Raw genomic sequence first — 16,281 nt, 5'->3', positions numbered from 1 at the left:
CTGGTGTTAGGCTTCTTCCAAAGGAAAAAGCCGTGAAAGCAGCCATGTTGTGGCACTTTTGCACTCCCTTTTGGATACCTTTCACAGCTCCAGTGTGCATGGAACTCAGGGCTTCCTGATTTCAAAAATCCTAGCCGTAGGCCAAACCCCAACCCTAAGAAGAGAAAGGCAAATCAGCCAGGAATTAGGGATGTCCCCAACGAAAAAGCTGTAAAGGCAGGCATGTTGTGGTACTTTTGCGCTCTTTTTGGCTCGTCCTTTGCAGCTGCTGTGTTCTTGGAACTCAGGGCTTTCTGGTTAAAAAAACCCTAACCCTAGGCCTAACTCTAACCCTAACCAAAGGAAGGAAAATCAGCCTATGGTTCGGGATGGTCTCATGGAAATAGCAGTGAAAGCAGCCAAGTTGTGTCACTTTTGCACTCCCCGTGGGATGCCTTGAACAGCTGCAGTGTACCTGGAGCTAAGGTCTTCCTGGTTTTAAAAGTCCTAGGCCTAAGCTTGACAGTAACCCTAGGAAGGTAAATCAGCCGGGTATTAGGGATTTTCCTATGGAAAAAGACGTGAAAGAAGCCATGTAGTTCCACTTCTGCTCTCCCTTGTAATGCCTTTCACAGCTCCAGTGTGCCTGGAGGTCTGGGCTTCCTGATTTTAAAAATCCTAGCCCTAGGCCTAACGCCAACCCTAAGACGAGAAAGGCAAATCAGCCAGGAATTAGGGATGTCCCCAAGGAAAAAGCTGTGGAGGCAGGCATGTTGTGGTACTTTTGCGCTCTTTTTGGCTAGTCCTTTGCAGCTGCTGTGTTCTTGGAACTCAGGGCTTTCTGATTACAAAAACACTAACCCTAGGCGTAATTCTAACCCTAACCCTAGGAAGGAAAATCAGCCTATGGTTCGGGATGGTCTCATGAGAATAGCAGCAGAGGCAGGCAAGTTGTGTCACTTTTCGGCCCTCTTGTGATGCCTTTAACTACTGCAGTGTGCCTGGAGCACAGGGCTTCCTGGTTTTAAAAGTCCTAGGCCTAAGCCTAACACTAACGCTAGGAAGGTAAATCAGCCGGGTATTAGGGTTCTTCCTAAGGAAAAAGCCGTGAAAGCAGCCATGTTGTGGCACTTCTGCGCTCCCTTCGGGATGCCTTTGGCAGCTGCAGTAAGCCTGGAACTCAGGGCTTCCTGGTTAAAAAATCCTAGTCTGAGGCTAAACCCTAGCCCTATCCCCAGGAAGGAAAAACAGCTTAAATATAGGGATGGTGCAACGTCTAGAAAACGATGGGACATGTTTTTGGTGCTGGCAAAGTTTTTCCTAGGCAAACATAGTGGAAAAGCTTTTTTGCTAAGATGTAGACGAGAAGAGACGCTAAAGACGAAGGTACGATGCTCTCTGGAGCTAAGCGCCGCTCCCGGGCGTCTTTCAGCAGAAGCCGCGCTAAGGAGAGCACAGCGAGCGGCACAATTGCCTTTGCGCAAACAAGCCGCTTCTTCGCCTCCGGGAGCCGGAGAGAGCGGCACCTTCGGAAAGGTGAAGAAGGAAGCTGTACAACACTGGGATTGTGTGCGCAGCTTGCCAACTGATAGAAAACAGTACCTTTGCACTCTCCTGACTTTTCCAATCACATGAACATTCGATTGGAAGCTGTTTTGGACAGGTTTCTTTCCCTTCTTCCAAAACACTCGGCAAACATCCGTACAACGTCTAGAACACGATGGGTGATGTTTTCTGCGCTGGCAAAGTTTTTCCTAGGCAAACATAGTGGAAAAGATTTTTGCTAAGATGTAGACGAGAAGAGACGCTAAAGACGAAGGTACGATGCTCTCCGGAGCTAAGAGCCGCTCCCGGGCGTCTTTCGGCAGAAGCCGCGCTAAGGAGAGCACAGTGAGCGGCGCAATCGTCATTGCGCGAAGAAGCCTCTTCTTCGCCTCCGGGAGCCGTAGAGAGCGGCACCTTCGGAAAGGTGAAGAAGGAAGCTGTACAACACTGGGATTGTGTGCGCAGCTTGCCAACTGATAGAAAACAGTACCTCTGCACTCTCCTGACTTTTCCAATCACATGAACATTCGATTGGAAGCTGTTTTGGACAACTTTTCTTTTCTTCATGCCAAAAACTTGGAAGACCTCCGTGCAACGTCTAGAGCACGATGGGAGATGTTTTCTGTGCTGACAAAGTTTTTCCTTGCCCGACATAGTAGAAAAGCTTTTTGCTAAGATGTAGACGAGAAGAGACACTAAAGACGAAGGTACGATGCTCTCTGGAGCTAAGCGCCGCTCCCGGGCGTCTTTCGGCAGAAGCCGCGCTAAGGAGAGCACAGCGAGCGGCACAATCGCCTTTGCGCAAACAAGCCGCTTCTTCGCCTCCGGGAGTCGGGGAGAGCGGCACCTTCGGAAAGGTGAGGAAGGAAGCTGTACAACACTGGGATTGTGTGCGCAGCTTGCCAACTGATAGAAAACAGTACCTTTGCACTCTCCTGACTTTTCCAATCACATGAATATTCGATTGGAAGCTGTTTTGGACAAGGTTCCTTCCCTTCTTCCAAAACAGTCGGCACACCTCCTTGCAATGTCTAGAACACGATGGGAGATGTTTTCTGTGCTGGCAAAGTTTTTCCTAGGCAAACATGGTGGAAAAGCGTTTTTGCTAAGATGTAGACGAGAAGAGACGCTAAAGACAAAGGTAGGATGCTCTCTGCAGCTAAGCGCCGCTCCCGGGCGTCTTTCGGCAGAAGCCGCGCTAAGGAGAGCACAGTGAACGGCACAATCGTCTTTGCGCTAAGCCGCTTCTTCGCCTCCGGGAGCCGGAGAGAGCGGCAGCTTCGGAAAGGTGAAGAAGGAAGCTGTACAACACTGGGATTGTGTGGGCAGCTTGCCAACTGATAGAAAAAAGTACCTTTGCACTCTCCTGACTTTTCCAATCACATGAAAATTCGATTGGAAGCTGTTTTGGACACCTTTTCCTTTCTGCCTGCCAAAAACTTGGAAGACATCCTTGCAAAGTCTAGAACACGATGGGAGATGTTTTCTGTGCTGGCAAAGTTTTTCCTAGGCAAACATAGTGGAAAGGCTTTTTGCTATGATGTAGACGAGAAGAGACGCTAAAGACGAAGGTACGATGCTCTCCACAGCTAAGCGCCGCTCCCGGGCGTCTTTTGGCAGAAGCCGTGCTAAGGAGAGCACAGTGAGCGCCGCAATCGTCTTTGCGCTAAGCCGCTTCTTCACCTCCGTGAGCCGGAGAGAGCGGCAGCTTCGGAAAGGTGAAGAAGGAAGCTGTACAACACCAGGATTGTGTGCGCAGCTTGCCAACTGATAGAAAACAGCACCTTTGCACTCTCCTGACTTTTCCAATCACATGAACATTCGATTGGAAGCTGTTTTGGACAACTTTTCTTTTCTTCATGCCAAACACTTGGAAGACCTCCGTGCAACGTCTAGAGCACAATGGGAGATGTTTTCTGCGCTGACAAAGTTTTTCCTAGGCAAACATAGTGGAAAAGCTTTTTTGCTAAGATGTAGACGAGAAGAGACGCTAAAGACGAAGGTACGATGCTCTCTGGAGCTAAGCGCCGCTCCCGGGCGTCTTTCAGCAGAAGCCGCGCTAAGGAGAGCACAGCGAGCGGCACAATTGCCTTTGCGCAAACAAGCCGCTTCTTCGCCTCCGGGAGCCGGAGAGAGCGGCACCTTCGGAAAGGTGAAGAAGGAAGCTGTACAACACTGGGATTGTGTGCGCAGCTTGCCAACTGATAGAAAACAGTACCTTTGCACTCTCCTGACTTTTCCAATCACATGAACATTCGATTGGAAGCTGTTTTGGACAGGTTTCTTTCCCTTCTTCCAAAACACTCGGCAAACATCCGTACAACGTCTAGAACACGATGGGTGATGTTTTCTGCGCTGGCAAAGTTTTTCCTAGGCAAACATAGTGGAAAAGATTTTTGCTAAGATGTAGACGAGAAGAGACGCTAAAGACGAAGGTACGATGCTCTCCGGAGCTAAGAGCCGCTCCCGGGCGTCTTTCGGCAGAAGCCGCGCTAAGGAGAGCACAGTGAGCGGCGCAATCGTCATTGCGCGAAGAAGCCTCTTCTTCGCCTCCGGGAGCCGTAGAGAGCGGCACCTTCGGAAAGGTGAAGAAGGAAGCTGTACAACACTGGGATTGTGTGCGCAGCTTGCCAACTGATAGAAAACAGTACCTCTGCACTCTCCTGACTTTTCCAATCACATGAACATTCGATTGGAAGCTGTTTTGGACAACTTTTCTTTTCTTCATGCCAAAAACTTGGAAGACCTCCGTGCAACGTCTAGAGCACGATGGGAGATGTTTTCTGTGCTGACAAAGTTTTTCCTTGCCCGACATAGTAGAAAAGCTTTTTGCTAAGATGTAGACGAGAAGAGACGCTAAAGACGAAGGTACGATGCTCTCTGGAGCTAAGCGCCGCTCCCGGGCGTCTTTCGGCAGAAGCCGCGCTAAGGAGAGCACAGCGAGCGGCACAATCGCCTTTGCGCAAACAAGCCGCTTCTTCGCCTCCGGGAGTCGGGGAGAGCGGCACCTTCGGAAAGGTGAGGAAGGAAGCTGTACAACACTGGGATTGTGTGCGCAGCTTGCCAACTGATAGAAAACAGTACCTTTGCACTCTCCTGACTTTTCCAATCACATGAATATTCGATTGGAAGCTGTTTTGGACAAGGTTCCTTCCCTTCTTCCAAAACAGTCGGCACACCTCCTTGCAATGTCTAGAACACGATGGGAGATGTTTTCTGTGCTGGCAAAGTTTTTCCTAGGCAAACATGGTGGAAAAGCGTTTTTGCTAAGATGTAGACGAGAAGAGACGCTAAAGACAAAGGTAGGATGCTCTCCGCAGCTAAGCGCCGCTCCCGGGCGTCTTTCGGCAGAAGCCGCGCTAAGGAGAGCACAGTGAAAGGCACAATCGTCTTTGCGCTAAGCCGCTTCTTCGCCTCCGGGAGCCGGAGAGAGCGGCACCTTCGGAAAGGTGAAGAAGGAAGCTGTACAACACTGGGATTGTGTGGGCAGCTTGCCAACTGATAGAAAAAAGTACCTTTGCACTCTCCTGACTTTTCCAATCACATGAAAATTCGATTGGAAGCTGTTTTGGACACCTTTTCCTTTCTGCCTGCCAAAAACTTGGAAGACATCCTTGCAAAGTCTAGAACACGATGGGAGATGTTTTCTGTGCTGGCAAAGTTTTTCCTAGGCAAACATAGTGGAAAGGCTTTTTGCTATGATGTAGACGAGAAGAGACGCTAAAGACGAAGGTACGATGCTCTCCACAGCTAAGCGCCGCTCCCGGGCGTCTTTTGGCAGAAGCCGTGCTAAGGAGAGCACAGTGAGCGCCGCAATCGTCTTTGCGCTAAGCCGCTTCTTCACCTCCGGGAGCCGTAGAGAGCGGCAGCTTCGGAAAGGTGAAGAAGGAAGCTGTACAACACCAGGATTGTGTGCGCAGCTTGCCAACTGATAGAAAACAGCACCTTTGCACTCTCCTGACTTTTCCAATCACATGAACATTCGATTGGAAGCTGTTTTGGACAACTTTTCTTTTCTTCATGCCAAACACTTGGAAGACCTCCGTGCAACGTCTAGAGCACAATGGGAGATGTTTTCTGCGCTGACAAAGTTTTTCCTTGCCCGACATAGTAGAAAAGCTTTTTGCTAAGATGTAGACGAGAAGAGACGCTAAAGACGAAGGTACGATGCTCTCTGGAGCTAAGCGCCGCTCCCGGGCGTCTTTCAGCAGAAGCCGCGCTAAGGAGAGCACAGTGAGCGGCACAATTGCCTTTGCGCAAACAAGCCGCTTCTTCGCCTCCGGGAGCCGGAGAGAGCGGCACCTTCGGAAAGGTGAGGAAGGAAGCTGTACAACACTGGGATTGTGTGCGCAGCTTGCCAACTGATAGAAAACAGTCCCTTTGCACTCTCCTGACTTTTCCAATCACATGAACATTCGATTGGAAGCTGTTTTGGACAGGTTTCTTTCCCTTCTTCCAAAACACTCGGCAAACATCCGTACAACGTCTAGAACACGATGGGTGATGTTTTCTGCGCTGGCAAAGTTTTTCCTAGGCAAACATAGTGGAAAAGATTTTTGCTAAGATGTAGACGAGAAGAGACGCTAAAGACGAAGGTACGATGCTCTCCGGAGCTAAGAGCCGCTCCCGGGCGTCTTTCGGCAGAAGCCGCGCTAAGGAGAGCACAGTGAGCGGCGCAATCGTCATTGCGCGAAGAAGCCTCTTCTTCGCCTCCGGGAGGCGGAGAGAGCGGCACCTTCGGAAAGGTGAAGAAGTAAGCTGTACAACACTGGGATTGTGTGCGCAGCTTGCCAACTGATAGAAAACAGCACCTTTGCACTCTCCTGACTTTTCCAATCACATGAACATTCGATTGGAAGCTTTTTCAGACAAGGTTCTTTCCCTTCTTCCAAAACACTCGGCACACCTCCTTGCAACGTCTAGAACACGATGGGAGATGTTTTCTGTGCTGGCAAAGTTTTTCCTAGGCAAACATAGTAGAAAAGCTTTTTGCTAAGATGTAGACGAGAAGAGACGCTAAAGACGAAGGTACGATGCTCTCCACAGCTAAGCGCCACTCCCGGGCGTCTTTCGGCAGAAGCCGCGCTAAGGAGAGCACAGTGAGCGGCGCAATCGTCTTTGCGCGAAGAAGCCGCTTCTTTGCCTCCGGGAGCCGGAGAGAGCGGGAGCTTCGAGAAGGTGAAGAAGGAAGCTGTACAACACCGGGATTGTGTGCGCAGCTTGCCAACTGATAGAAAACAGTACCTTTGCACTCTCCTGACTTTTCCAATCACATGAACATTCGATTGGAAGCTGTTTTGGACAACTTTTCTTTTCCTCTTGCTAAACACTTGGAAGACTTCCGTGCAACGTCTAGAACACGATGGGAGATGTTTTCTGTGCTGGCAAAGTTTTACCTCCCCCGACATAGCAGAAAAGCTTTTTGCTATGATGTAGACGAGAAGAGACGCTAAAGACGAAGGTACCATGCTCTCTGGAGATCAGCGCCGCAGCCGGGCGTCCTTGTGCAGAAGCCGCGCTAAGGAGAGCACAGTGAGCGGCACAATCGTCTTTGCGCGATGAAGCCGCTTTTTCGCCTCCGGGAGCCGTAGAGAGCGGCACCTTCGAAAAGGTGAAGAAGGAAGCTGTACAACACTGGGATTGTGTGCGCAGCTTGCCAACTGATAAAAAACAGCACCTCAGCACTCTCCTGACTTTTTCAATCACATGAACATTCGATTGGAATCTGTTTTGGACAACTTTTCCCTTCCGCCTGCCAAACACTTGGCAGACCCCTCTCTAACTTCTAGAACACGATGGGAAATGTTTTCTGTGCTGGCAAAGTTTTTCCTAGGCAAACATAATGGAAAGGCTTTTTGCTATGATGTAGACGAGAAGAGACGCTAAAGACGAAGGTACGATGCTCTCTGGAGCAAAGAGCCGCTCCCGGGCGTCTTTCAGCAGAAGCTGAGCTAAGGAGAGCACAGTGAGCGGCACAATCGTCTTTGTGCTAAGAAGCCGCTTCTTTGCCTCCGGGAGCCGTAGAGAGCGGCACCTTCGAAAAGGTGAAGAAGGAAGCTGTACAACACTGGGATTGTGTGCGCAGCTTGCCAACTGATAGAAAACAGTACCTTTGCACTCTCCTGACTTTTCCAATCTCATGAACATTCGATTGGAAGCTGTTTTGGACAAGGTTCCTTCCCTTCTTCCAAAACACTCGGCACACCTCCGTGCAACTTCTAGAACACGATGGGAGATGTTTTCTGTGCTGGCAAAGTTTTTCCTAGGCAAACATAGTGGAAAAGCTTTTTTGCTAAGATGTTGACGAGAAGAGACGCTAAAGACGAAGGTACGATGCTCTCCGCAGCTAAGCGCTGCTCCCGGGCGTCCTTCGGCAGAAGCCGCGCTAAGGAGAGCACAGTGAGCGGCGCAATCGTCTTTGCGCGAAGAAGCCACTTCTTCACCTCCGGGAGCCGGAGAGAGCGGCACCTTCGGAAAGGTGAAGAAGGAAGCTGTACAACACTGGGATTGTGTGCGCAGCTTGCCAACTGATAAAAAACAGCACCTCAGCACTCTCCTGACTTTTCCAATCACATGAACATTCGATTGGAAGCTGTTTTGGACAACTTTTCTTTTCCGCCTGCTAAACACTTGGCAGACCCCTCTCTAACTTCTAGAACACGATGGGAGATGTTTTCTGTGCTGGCAAAGTTTTTCCTAGGCAAACAGAGTGGAAAGACTTTTTGCTATGATGTAGACGAGAAGAGACGCTAAAGACGAAGGTACGATGCTCTCCACATCTAAGCGCCGCTCCCGGGCATCTATCGGCAGAAGCCGCGCTAAGGAGAGCACAGTGAGCGGCACAATCGTATTTGCGCGAAGAAGCCGCTTCTTCGCCTCCGGGAGCCGTAGAGAGCGGCACCTTCGGAAAGGTGAAGAAGGAAGCTGTACAACACTGGGATTGTGTGCGCAGCTTGCCAACTGATAGAAAACAGTACCTTTGCACTCTCCTGACTCTTCCAAACACATGAATATTCGATTGGGAGCTGTTTTGGACAACTTTTCTTTTCTTCATGCCAAACACTTGGAAGACCTCCGTGCAACGTCTAGAGCACAATGGGAGATGTTTTCTGCGCTGACAAAGTTTTTCCTTGCCCGACATAGTAGAAAAGCTTTTTGCTAAGATGTAGACGAGAAGAGACGCTAAAGACGAAGGTACGATGCTCTCTGGAGCTAAGCGCCGCTCCCGGGCGTCTTTCGGCAGAAGCCGCGCTAAGGAGAGCACAGCGAGCGGCACAATCGCCTTTGCGCAAACAAGCCGCTTCTTCGCCTCCGGGAGTCGGGGAGAGCGGCACCTTCGGAAAGGTGAGGAAGGAAGCTGTACAACACTGGGATTGTGTGCGCAGCTTGCCAACTGATAGAAAACAGTACCTTTGCACTCTCCTGACTTTTCCAATCACATGAATATTCGATTGGAAGCTGTTTTGGACAAGGTTCCTTCCCTTCTTCCAAAACAGTCGGCACACCTCCTTGCAATGTCTAGAACACGATGGGAGATGTTTTCTGTGCTGGCAAAGTTTTTCCTAGGCAAACATGGTGGAAAAGCGTTTTTGCTAAGATGTAGACGAGAAGAGACGCTAAAGACAAAGGTAGGATGCTCTCCGCAGCTAAGCGCCGCTCCCGGGCGTCTTTCGGCAGAAGCCGCGCTAAGGAGAGCACAGTGAAAGGCACAATCGTCTTTGCGCTAAGCCGCTTCTTCGCCTCCGGGAGCCGGAGAGAGCGGCAGCTTCGGAAAGGTGAAGAAGGAAGCTGTACAACACTGGGATTGTGTGGGCAGCTTGCCAACTGATAGAAAAAAGTACCTTTGCACTCTCCTGACTTTTCCAATCACATGAAAATTCGATTGGAAGCTGTTTTGGACACCTTTTCCTTTCTGCCTGCCAAAAACTTGGAAGACATCCTTGCAAAGTCTAGAACACGATGGGAGATGTTTTCTGTGCTGGCAAAGTTTTTCCTAGGCAAACATAGTGGAAAGGCTTTTTGCTATGATGTAGACGAGAAGAGACGCTAAAGACGAAGGTACGATGCTCTCCACAGCTAAGCGCCGCTCCCGGGCGTCTTTTGGCAGAAGCCGTGCTAAGGAGAGCACAGTGAGCGCCGCAATCGTCTTTGCGCTAAGCCGCTTCTTCACCTCCGGGAGCCGTAGAGAGCGGCAGCTTCGGAAAGGTGAAGAAGGAAGCTGTACAACACCAGGATTGTGTGCGCAGCTTGCCAACTGATAGAAAACAGCACCTTTGCACTCTCCTGACTTTTCCAATCACATGAACATTCGATTGGAAGCTGTTTTGGACAACTTTTCTTTTCTTCATGCCAAACACTTGGAAGACCTCCGTGCAACGTCTAGAGCACAATGGGAGATGTTTTCTGCGCTGACAAAGTTTTTCCTTGCCCGACATAGTAGAAAAGCTTTTTGCTAAGATGTAGACGAGAAGAGACGCTAAAGACGAAGGTACGATGCTCTCTGGAGCTAAGCGCCGCTCCCGGGCGTCTTTCAGCAGAAGCCGCGCTAAGGAGAGCACAGTGAGCGGCACAATTGCCTTTGCGCAAACAAGCCGCTTCTTCGCCTCCGGGAGCCGGAGAGAGCGGCACCTTCGGAAAGGTGAAGAAGTAAGCTGTACAACACTGGGATTGTGTGCGCAGCTTGCCAACTGATAGAAAACAGTACCTTTGCACTCTCCTGACTTTTCCAATCACATGAACATTCGATTGGAAGCTGTTTTGGACAACTTTTCTTTTCCTCTTGCTAAACACTTGGAAGACTTCCGTGCAACGTCTAGAACACGATGGGAGATGTTTTCTGTGCTGACAAAGTTTTACCTCCCCCGACATAGCAGAAAAGCTTTTTGCTATGATGTAGACGAGAAGAGACGCTAAAGACGAAGGTACCATGCTCTCTGGAGATCAGCGCCGCAGCCGGGCGTCCTTGTGCAGAAGCCGCGCTAAGGAGAGCACAGTGAGCGGCACAATCGTCTTTGCGCGATGAAGCCGCTTTTTCGCCTCCGGGAGCCGTAGAGAGCGGCACCTTCGAAAAGGTGAAGAAGGAAGCTGTACAACACTGGGATTGTGTGCGCAGCTTGCCAACTGATAAAAAACAGCACCTCAGCACTCTCCTGACTTTTTCAATCACATGAACATTCGATTGGAATCTGTTTTGGACAACTTTTCCCTTCCGCCTGCCAAACACTTGGCAGACCCCTCTCTAACTTCTAGAACACGATGGGAAATGTTTTCTGTGCTGGCAAAGTTTTTCCTAGGCAAACATAATGGAAAGGCTTTTTGCTATGATGTAGACGAGAAGAGACGCTAAAGACGAAGGTACGATGCTCTCTGGAGCAAAGAGCCGCTCCCGGGCGTCTTTCAGCAGAAGCTGAGCTAAGGAGAGCACAGTGAGCGGCACAATCGTCTTTGTGCTAAGAAGCCGCTTCTTTGCCTCCGGGAGCCGTAGAGAGCGGCACCTTCGAAAAGGTGAAGAAGGAAGCTGTACAACACTGGGATTGTGTGCGCAGCTTGCCAACTGATAGAAAACAGTACCTTTGCACTCTCCTGACTTTTCCAATCTCATGAACATTCGATTGGAAGCTGTTTTGGACAAGGTTCCTTCCCTTCTTCCAAAACACTCGGCACACCTCCGTGCAACTTCTAGAACACGATGGGAGATGTTTTCTGTGCTGGCAAAGTTTTTCCTAGGCAAACATAGTGGAAAAGCTTTTTTGCTAAGATGTTGACGAGAAGAGACGCTAAAGACGAAGGTACGATGCTCTCCGCAGCTAAGCGCTGCTCCCGGGCGTCCTTCGGCAGAAGCCGCGCTAAGGAGAGCACAGTGAGCGGCGCAATCGTCTTTGCGCGAAGAAGCCACTTCTTCACCTCCGGGAGCCGGAGAGAGCGGCACCTTCGGAAAGGTGAAGAAGGAAGCTGTACAACACTGGGATTGTGTGCGCAGCTTGCCAACTGATAAAAAACAGCACCTCAGCACTCTCCTGACTTTTCCAATCACATGAACATTCGATTGGAAGCTGTTTTGGACAACTTTTCTTTTCCGCCTGCTAAACACTTGGCAGACCCCTCTCTAACTTCTAGAACACGATGGGAGATGTTTTCTGTGCTGGCAAAGTTTTTCCTAGGCAAACAGAGTGGAAAGACTTTTTGCTATGATGTAGACGAGAAGAGACGCTAAAGACGAAGGTACGATGCTCTCCACATCTAAGCGCCGCTCCCGGGCATCTTTCGGCAGAAGCCGCGCTAAGGAGAGCACAGTGAGCGGCACAATCGTATTTGCGCGAAGAAGCCGCTTCTTCGCCTCCGGGAGCCGTAGAGAGCGGCACCTTCGGAAAGGTGAAGAAGGAAGCTGTACAACACTGGGATTGTGTGCGCAGCTTGCCAACTGATAGAAAACAGTACCTTTGCACTCTCCTGACTCTTCCAAACACATGAATATTCGATTGGGAGCTGTTTTGGACAACTTTTCTTTTCTTCATGCCAAACACTTGGAAGACCTCCGTGCAACGTCTAGAGCACAATGGGAGATGTTTTCTGCGCTGACAAAGTTTTTCCTTGCCCGACATAGTAGAAAAGCTTTTTGCTAAGATGTAGACGAGAAGAGACGCTAAAGACGAAGGTACGATGCTCTCTGGAGCTAAGCGCCGCTCCCGGGCGTCTTTCAGCAGAAGCCGCGCTAAGGAGAGCACAGTGAGCGGCACAATTGCCTTTGCGCAAACAAGCCGCTTCTTCGCCTCCGGGAGCCGGAGAGAGCGGCACCTTCGAAAAGGTGAAGAAGGAAGCTGTACAACACTGGGATTGTGTGCGCAGCTTGCCAACTGATAAAAAACAGCACCTCAGCACTCCCCTGACTCTTCCAAACACATGAATATTCGATTGGGAGCTGTTTAGGACAAGTTTCTTTCCCTTCTTCCAAAACACTCAGCACACCTCCTTGCAACGTGTAGAACACGATGGGAGATGCTTTCTGTGCTGGCAAAGTTTATCCTAGGCAAACATAGTGGAAAAGCTTTTTGCTAAGATGTATACAAGAAGAGACGCTAAAGACGAAGGTACGATCCTCTCGGAAGCTAAGCGCCGCTCCCGGGCGTATTTCGGCAGAAGCCACGCTAAGGAGATCACAGTGAGCGGCACAATCGTCTTTGCGCGAACCAGCAGCTTTTCCACCTCCGGGAGGCGGAGAGAGCGGCACCTTCGGAAAGGTGAAGAAGGAAGCTGTGCAACACCAGGATTGTGTGCGCAGCTTGCCAACTGATAGAAAACAGTATCTTTGAACTCTCCTGACTTTTCCAATCACATGAACATTCGATTGGAAGCTGTTTTGGACAACTTTTCTTTTCTTCCTGCCAAAAACTCGGCACACCTACTTGCAATATCTAGAAAACGATGGGAGATGTTTTCTGCGCTGGCAAAGTTTTTCCTAGGCAAACATAGTGGAAAGGCTTTTTGCTATGATGTAGACGAGAAGAGACGCTAAAGACGAAGGTACCATGCTCTCTGGAGCTAAGAGCTGCTCCCGAGCGTCTTTCGGCAGAAGCCGCGCTAAGGAGAGCACAGTGAGCGGCACAATCATCTTTGCACAAAGAAGCCGCTTCTTCACCTCCGGGAGCCGAAGAGAGCAGGAGCTTTGGAAAGGTGAAGAAGGAAACTGTGCAACACTGGGATTGCGTGAGCAGCTTGCCAACTGATAGAAAACAGTACCTTTGCACTCTCCTGGCTTTTCCAATCTCATGAAGATTCGATTGGAAGCTCTTTTGGACAACTTTTCTTTTCTTCCTGCCAAACACTTGGAAGACCTCTGTGCGACGTCTAGAACACGATGGGAGATGTTTTCTGTGCTGGCACAATTTCTCCTTGCCAGACATAGTGGAAAAGCTTTTTGCTAAGTTGTAGACGACAAGAGAGGCTAAGGACTGGATGTAAGCAAATTACACTCATCTTCAAAAGAGTCATTTAGGAGTATTCGCAATAGTACAAACCAGCCAGCCTCTTTTTTATTCCCAGGAAGTTGATGAAGCAGCTCTTCCTGGAAAACCTTGCCAGGCTCATGAAAGACGACAAAATAATGTAGTTAGCATGATTTTTCAGGGGCATTTCATGCTGAACATCACTTTAAACTCCTCTGATGAATCAACTTGACTGGTAGATGAAGGGAATATTATCTGCCTGGGCTTCAGGGAGGTTTTTGACATATCTCTACATGGCAGCACGCATACATATGGAAGCAATAGTGCAAAGGGGAGGGAACCAGTGTCTTTTCAGTGATGCTGAGTGAAAAAACAAGAGGCAGTTGGCACACTCTGAAATACAGGAGATTGCCTTTGAACATCAGTAAATGATTCTTTACTGTGAGGGTGACTGAACCACGGCACAGACTGCCCAAAAAGATTGTGGAGCCTGGATCTTGGAAGACATTAAAAGTACACCCAGATAGAATCCTGGGCAAGAGGCTCTAGGTATCCTGGTTTAGGCAGGGGGATTGGGCCTGGTTAGCCCCACCAACCCCTTCCACTCTCATTCATTCTGTGCTAGTGAATTCTCTTCAAGATGCATTTCAAGCACTGGCATGACAAAGTTCTGTGCAGACACAGATCCAAATGGACATGGCATCTAAGTTCCTTAAGCAGTCTTCAAGAAGAATGTAAACCTCTGGGGCAAGTGTCTCTTCCCTAACTGAATCCCTTTCATGGGAAAATTCCCAGCTCTAGAAAGATCTTCTGATACGCATGCTTAAGACTGACACTGGCTGAGCAAATTTCTCCCTATGTGTATCTAAGACCAGTTAGGATCTTCACCCAAAGTGCTGTCAACATAGTCACAGAATGCCTATTGTTAAGAAGTGACAACTTCCATCAGCATGGCAACTATTGGTCCACCAAATGGATGAATGGATGGGAATTATCTACTTGGGTTAAAAACAAAAAGAAAGAGTTGGTCTTTACTTATCAATTGCATTGCAATATTGATAAGGGAAGAAAAAGACCTAAGTCCTTGACTTTCTTAACTCGAGGAAAGATTTTAAAAATTCCTTGTAAAAATGTATGATCACAATCAGACTATTGAAACCATTTGAGTTGGGAAAAAAGTTCCAAAATTGTCTAGAGAGTGGCAAAGAAGCCAAGAAAATAGGAAAGAAACAAAAAGAGGGCAAAAGAGTAAGTTTCAGTGTACAAGCTCGTTCTAGAAGTAGTCTGCTGGGGAAAGGAAGCCCCAGTTGAATTTCCAATGTATTCCTGCGCTTGATTCAGTAACCAGTCAATGTAAAAACCAATCCTTTTGTACAACTTCTTCCAGCAACAAAAACTCCAACAGGTTGACACTACCATCATGCCTGTTCCAGACATATTTCAAAGAGAAATGATGATTTTCTTGAAAACCTACTTGCATAAAAGTTGCAAGATGGTGGAGGGATTCCCACATCCTCCTTCCTCCATCTGGCTTGAAAGTACATTTGATAAAATATGCAACAAAGCACATGATTTATAAGGTAGAGTCAAATGGATGATTTGGGAATTGATCTCTTGGTGATAGTAAACTTCACATCCACTCTGTGTGACCTTTCTAAAACAAAATGTGGAGCTGAGGCATGAATCTGCCACAACAATTGTAAAGCAAACATACACACTCCCCTTCACATGCCTCCCCTTCCACACACACCTAGGCACACACAGAGATCAGCATAGCAGATCATGAACACCTTGGAAAAGACTGAAATGCTAATTGCCTCTCTTGATGGGCAAAAGAGCTGGTGCAGTAATTCAAATGCCTGGTACAGAAATTCTGTTTCATATTTAGCTCCTATTTAAAACACAGCTTTTCATTTCATTCTATTTACAGAATATTTTCTTTTCATTTGTTTCATTAAAATTACTTAATTCTCACCTGTTGTATGTCTAGGAATATTTTCTTCCAAAAATAGAAAAAAATAGATGATATCTTTTCAGCAGAAAACATTGGTTGATACAATTTTAAGCCATCACGATATGGAAGAATTGTTCTGTCCCTCTCGAAGGTGGAAGAAGCATTTGGATCACAGATCATCTACAATGAAATACTTGACATGTTTAAGATGCTTTCAATCAATTTTGATCGTCAATTGCTTCTTCGTTGTAAACAGTCATTTTTCAGTGAAGGGCAAGTGTGTGTGGTATATCTACATGATGTGTTCAAACCCAGTTCCTACTAATGGCCAGGCTGAATTCCAGGAAATAACGTCCCGAATGATATTTTGCCGCCTTCTTTGGCACTTCATGAAATCTTACCATGATGAAGTGCTGAAACACAGAGATTTTCTCTTAGAGAGTGTCTCATGTTGTAACCCATCCCATGGATTTTATGCTGTAATTCTTATCTCTTTTAAAATTTGCTATCTTCTGTACAGTTTTCATGAACCTTTCTGTTACAGTAGTGAATAGCACAGATAAATGTCATTTTGAACAACTTTGAATTTACCCCAAGAGCTGAGAGAAAACTTGCTCCTATACTTCAATCCCAGTTTCTTCTATAGTCCAACTTTGTTTCTCTACCATCAAGCTTCTCCTTTGTTGCTGCTCCAAGCCCTGTCCAAGCTGACCTTGAATACTTTCAGGGATGGGACACCCACAACTTCCCTGGGCAACCTGTTCCAGTGTTCCAGCACTCCCACAGTAAAAAAGGCCTTCCTTTCATCTAATATGTGTAGGAAATCATAAATCTAGGCATAGAAATTTGGAGTGCAAAGTT

This window comes from Ammospiza nelsoni, chromosome 15 (assembly GCF_027579445.1).
Source record: "Ammospiza nelsoni isolate bAmmNel1 chromosome 15, bAmmNel1.pri, whole genome shotgun sequence".
Lineage (NCBI taxonomy): Eukaryota > Metazoa > Chordata > Aves > Passeriformes > Passerellidae > Ammospiza > Ammospiza nelsoni.
Note: the sequence above shows the minus strand (reverse complement) of the source record.